The sequence below is a fragment of the Nannospalax galili genome, unplaced genomic scaffold (genome assembly GCF_000622305.1).
Source record: "Nannospalax galili isolate Female #2095 unplaced genomic scaffold, S.galili_v1.0 scaffold161, whole genome shotgun sequence".
NCBI classification, from domain to species: domain Eukaryota; kingdom Metazoa; phylum Chordata; class Mammalia; order Rodentia; family Spalacidae; genus Nannospalax; species Nannospalax galili.
Genome location: NW_008348586.1, coordinates 1,860,000 through 1,865,999, shown reverse-complemented (window position 1 = coordinate 1,865,999; position 6,000 = coordinate 1,860,000). Strand labels below are relative to the sequence as shown.

Sequence of the window (6,000 nt, the reverse complement as noted above, 5' to 3'; positions counted from 1 at the left end):
GAGAGAGAGAGAGAGGAGAGAGAGAGAGAGAGGAGAGAGAGAGAACAAGCACTGGCAAGAAATATTTGAGTCTGTTTATATAGTCAGATTTACTTTTCCCTTGGTTTGGGGTGTTTAGTTCTAGGTCAAGGAGAAGAGAGAAAAGAAGTTGCTGCAAAGGAATTACTGGGGACTCACAAAAATGATTGTAGTCTGTTGACTTCAAGTTTGTTACATGTTTTTAAACTTTAAATTCCAAAAATTTCAAAAACTCAGAAATTAGTAAAATTAGCCATTTTACTATTTAATTATTTTGTGCATACTTCCATTTAAGCCAGAAGATTATTTGGGAAACATCTTTAAAGTATCTGCCTGGTTTTGTAATGAGGAGAATGAAAGAGTCTGAGGGTGGACCAAACTGCCCCATCAGTGAACCTATATGGTTTCCGGAAAACTTTCAGTTTCATCAGTAAAAGGGTCCAAGAAAGGGGCCAAGTCTCCGACCAGGGCTTTGGCCCATAAAAACTATATTTCCATCTTTAAGTAACATCTATTATACCTGCTACTGTCTAGACTCTTGGAGTGGGAGAGTAGGTTTTTCCTGGTGTTCTTGGGCCTGGGTAGAAGAGAACCTTTTGCTTCCTTTCTGAAGTTCCAGGCTAACCTGTGCTGTTCAGCTTTATCTGCTCTTCTAGCAGACTGCTAGCTACTGATTCCATAGTTGAGGGGCCTGTTCTTGGTTAGGCCCAGTAGATGCCTGTCAAAGTACATTACTTATCTCAAGGTGGGATATTCAGTAGTGTGCTTGTAGTGTGCTTGCAGCAGATACTGAACAGAGATGCTCTATATTAGTTAGGACAAATTGGTTGTAAATGATGAATTCAAAGCAAATTCAAATTAACATGGGTTTTATTTAATGCAATTCAAAAGAATATCTGCACAGCCAAGCCAAAGAGGCACTCTAAGCAGCAGACCTCAGAAAAAGCTGGACCCAGAGGCCACAGTGTTGCCAGGACTTTATCCTTCTGGATGCTCTTCTCTGTGTCTTGACTCCTTCATTCCTTTTTCCCAGCTGGCTGGCTTATTCCATGAGGCTGCCAAGAATTCCTGTCTGGCAACTCAATGGTTAAGTCAGAGAGAGTAACTGACTTCTAAAACTCCAGTTTGGGCTAGCCTACTATACCTTGATCATTTAACTAGTCAGGCGGGAGAGTCATGTCAAAGTATGGCAGGTCACTCAGGAATCATGTGGCAGGAATCACAAGGCAGACAGAATAGTAGGTATGCACTGTTTTTGTAAGGGCCAAATTAGTCTATGATATCTAGTCCCAAGGTATCTATGTGAAGATAACTGAACTCAGAGACTTAGGCTCTTAGCTGTCAAAGTCAGAGTCTAGAAGGAATGGTCACATTGTAAACTTTAACCTCTCCTCTCTTCATTGCTAGTTAGGCAAATAGAGATTTCTTCCTCTTTATGCCATTGATGGAACCTTTAGAAAAAACTGCCATCTTCCTAATGTGACAGTGCACAGGGGAAAGAACTTGGCTGCAGACACATAAAGCTGGATGGATGAGTAGTGGCCTAGCACAACCTGGGGCTAGGGGCAGAGGGGGACTAGAGCCAAGTTTCTGGGATGGCATAGGCCAATTTCAAAAGAAGTTGACTAACAAGCTGCAGGGTTTGGAATTAGAAGCTAGGAATACAATTTACCTCCCAGAATAGGGTAGAAGATAGGGACTCCTGCCTCTCCTTTTCTTAGTGCTATTCAAGAGGGAAGAGAATCTTGAGGAGGAACATAGTTCAAGATCAAGAACTGGTGTTGCTCACTGATCTGGAAACATAGAAGTTCCTTGACATTTGACTCTCCTGAAAAACTATGTAATGGACTCTGGCAGAAAATAACCTCTTTTGCTCTCTCCAACCTGCTGATTTTTCTACTTCTTTCTGAAATGTAAACTGCAATTGATTTAGCCAATGCAAGGATTCTGCACAGAATTAACATTTGCCTATTAGTTGACTTGTACAATAGGGTTTGCAGTTGACATTTTATAATTGAGCACTCCTCTACAAATGGAGTACACCCAGAAAATGAGCACTCCCCTGCCAATGAGCAGTCCTTTATAAATGGGCATTCTTCCACAAATGAGCATTTCTAAAAATGAGCACTCTAACAACATGTATTCATCAACCAATGAGCACTTCTGTAAAGATGGAGCACTCCTTTACACAGAGTTCTTCTATTCTTAATGAATAGGCTTTAAGCACTGTGTATGTATATACAGTGGTCTTATTGTCATGAGTCCTATTTCTATAGCTCTGCTGTGTATAATTTATGATGCATGGCAGCCGCTGCTGGCCTGTCAGCCTCCATGATACTACCCTACTACTTATACAAGGCCTTCAGGATAGTGGAGGGAACTAGTATAGTGATCATTCAAGGTTAAAAAGTATAGGACTTAACCTCCTATTTTGCTCCTGTCTTGAAAAAAAATATATTCTTTGACAATTTCATACCTATGTATAATGTGTCTTGATTAACTAATTCATCCTTCCCACTCCCCCTAGAGTCCCCAACACATGCCCCTCCTACTTTGATTTCCTCTTCCCCTTCTTCCTTTTATTTTTTTAAATAACCTACTGAGTCCAATTAGTCCTACCTGGATGTACATGGACAACCTACCCAGCAGCTACACCCCCCAAAGAAAAATGACTCCCCCTCCCCCAACAACAATCAGTTGCCAATAGCTTCTCTGCTAGGGGTAGCGCCTCAGTGCCCCTCCCCCATTCATGCTGGAATTATTGACTAGCTTAATCTTGTTCAGATAACCATACCTGCTGTGAGTTCATGTGTGAAACTGCCATGCCATGCCCAGAGGACAGCATTTCACAGCTCTTTTTCTAGTCCTCTGGCTCTTACATTCTTTTTGCTCCTTCTTACTCAGTGTTCCCTGAACTTTGTGGGGTTCAGGGCTGAGTTTATTCTCAGCTCTTTGACCAGTTATGGGTTTTTGCATTAAACACTGCCTGCTGCCAAAACAAGCTTCTCTGACCAAAGTTAAGAGAAGCACTAATCTGTGGGTATAAACATAGTTAGAAAATAGTTTGATATCACATCTGTTTAGGAAAACAATAGTAGTAAGTTCCCCCTCTAAGGCCTATGACCTTTTCAGCCATGGACCTTTGACTAGGTTTACTATACCAGAAGTGAATTATCTCCTGTGGAATAGGCCTCAAATACAATCGGAAAACAATTGACAGTTGTGCCACTTTTGTACCTGTAAGCAAGTTCTCATTGTAACATCCATAATTGACCACTGGGTAAGTCCATTGATGAATTTTCTCCTCCTTTGGCCTACATAGCACCTTTCAGCATTATGAAAGCTAGCCAGCAAGGAGAGAGTTTCTAGGTCAGCTCCAGCTTCCCTCTGTCTTGGTGGAAAAAAAGTGTTTCAAGGATTCAAATTGTGGTGGTGAATTCACAAGTGAACACTAATTCCTTCTGCCTCTCTTTTCTCAGTTTGCTCAATGCATTGTGGGACTCTTTCATTGACTGGCAATCAGGCCTGTCTTACTTGAGCCCTGTAATAGTTCTTTTGGGGTGTAGTCATAAAGTGGGTAATGTGGATGGACTATCTTACCCTTTGTTTCCTCTAGGAAACTACTTCTCTTTTGCCTTGATGCTTGTCATATGAAAATGATTGCCTCAGGTCGGTACTTATGGAATACTGAAAATGCAAATAAGAGCCAGCCAGTTTCCTGGGACTCCATTGGTTCTAGGCCTAAGGGATATAGGACCTAGGGCTTCTAAGTCACACAGATTTCTCTTTGACCTGCTCTCATTCATTTCTGATTTCTTTTGGCCTTATAAACACTTAGTGGTCATAACCAAATCTGAATCAAACCTTAAAAAAAAAAAAAAGAGTAAAAGTCAAGGTCCCTTTGTGATTTGTTAGATGTGGGTGAGTTTAGAAAGAATCAAAAATTTTTTTAAATTTTTTAATTGGATTTTCATGTATTTCATACAGAACATCTTAATCAACTTTATACCATCTTCCTCATTGTCATTCATACATTCTGTCATTTGTGTTAAGGCCTATCATGTAAAGTTAGTGTTCCCAGATGTCCCTCAGTTTAAGTTCATCCACTGAGGTCTAGTCAGCCTATCTAGAGTCCCTCCCTTTAAAAAGATCAGCTCTTCCTCACTCAGTAGTAATCAGCTGCCAATAATTCTTTGACTAAGATTGGGGTCTGCTGTCCATTTTCACTGTTCTCTGCTGGGTTTTTGTCTGCTTGAGTTTGCATGGGTCTTGTGCATGCTGACACCATTGCTGTAGGTTCCTATGAGAATGGTCCCAGGAGCCTGTAGGACTCTATTTGCATATTGTCATGAACCTCCTCCTTTGCTCTTACAATCTTTCCACCCCCTCTCCCTTAATGGTCCCTGAGCCCTGGGTGAGTGGATTTTAATATAGGAGTCCTGTCCAAGTACTCACACTCTGTTGACTCTTATTCTCTATGTTTTGGGCATTTGTGAACTTTTGTGTTGCTGACCCTCTGTTGCATGAGAATTGAAAGGTACATGTACATTAATGTTCTCTTCATCCCTTGTTCTATGTTCCATGAGCCTTAGGTATAGAGGTTGCATCCTAGATGTGCCACTTAGGCAATTCACAGACAATCTCTGTGTGTGACCAATTGTGGAACTCTGTAATAATCTCTGTCTGTTGAAAAAGAAGCTTCTTTGATGAGTGGTGACTGGGATACTTGTCTGTAAATTGAAGGATTTATATTTTGTACATAGAAATTACATTTGTCTAGGGATGTGACAACCTTGGAGTTTTTCTCTAAAATCTATGAGCTTTCCAGCTATGTATATTTGGCTAGCTTTACAGTACCACACATGAGTTTCCTCCCATTGAGTGGGCTCTTAAGTCCAATTAGGTAGCTGTTGATTACCCCCAAGATAAAAGTGCCACTGCTGCACCAATGTCTTTTGTTGTGCTGGTCATTGATGTGGTTATTAGGCCTTAAAGCTGGGGTTGGACCGTTCATTGACGTTCTCCTTTACCAGCTTGTGTAGTGCTCTCCAAAGCTATGAAAGCTAGCCTTCAGGGGAGGTGACTTCCAGGTCAGTTCCAGCTCATTACTCCAAATCCTGTGTCTGAGGCTTCTGCAATAGGACCTTACCTTCAAGTTCTGGGAGGCAATCAAGGGCTGTGGCAATAGTCTGTATAATTTTAGGAGTCTCTTGGACTATCTTGGCCAACAACTCAAAAGAAGGTTTCTCCTGTCTGGCACTGTTTCTTGTTATGTAACCTTCAGCTATATGAAGAATCAAATTTTTAAAATACTTGATTATTTTTATTTTATGTGTCTGAGTATATTGCTTGCATTTATATAAGTGCACTTGTGTTGTACAATGCCTATGGAAGTTAGATGAGGTCATCGAATTCCCATGGAACTGGAGTTACACATGGTTGTTAATTTCTATGTGGGTGCTGGAAATTGAACCCGAGTTCTCCATAAGAGCAGCCAGTGCTCTTAACCTGTGAGCCAACGCTCCAACCCAAGAATCAAATTTTTAAATGAGCTTTTAAAGATTATTTTAAATTGTTTGTTTTTATTTGATATGTATGAGTGTTATGCCTGCATATATGTCAGTGCACTTGTGTGGTACAGTGCCTGTGAAGGACAGAAGAGGGTGTTGGGTCCCCTGGAACTGGAGTTACAGGTGGTTGTTAGCTACCATGTGGGTGCTGGAATTCAAACCTGGGTCTTCTGTAAGAGCAGCCAGTGCTCTAAACCACTGAACTATCTCTCCAGCCCCTTAAAGATTATTTTTTTAATCAGTGTTTTTAAAAACTTCCATGTATGTAAGTACACCATGTGTGTGCAATGCCTACAGAGGCCAGAAGAGGGCATTGGATCCCCATAACTGGAGTTACTGACTTTTGTTAGCCACATGTGGGTGCAGTGAACTGAAACCAGGACCTCAGGAGAGCAGCCAGTACTCTTAACCC

At 41.2% G+C, this 6,000-nt stretch overlaps 1 protein-coding gene across 3 annotated transcripts in view; it reads left to right on the top strand.

Annotated features, from left to right (window-relative positions):
- The window catches only part of Fbxw4 (F-box and WD repeat domain containing 4), a 98,050-nt gene that overhangs the window by 65,994 nt on the left and 26,056 nt on the right, over window positions 1-6,000 (top strand). The window lies entirely within an intron of this gene.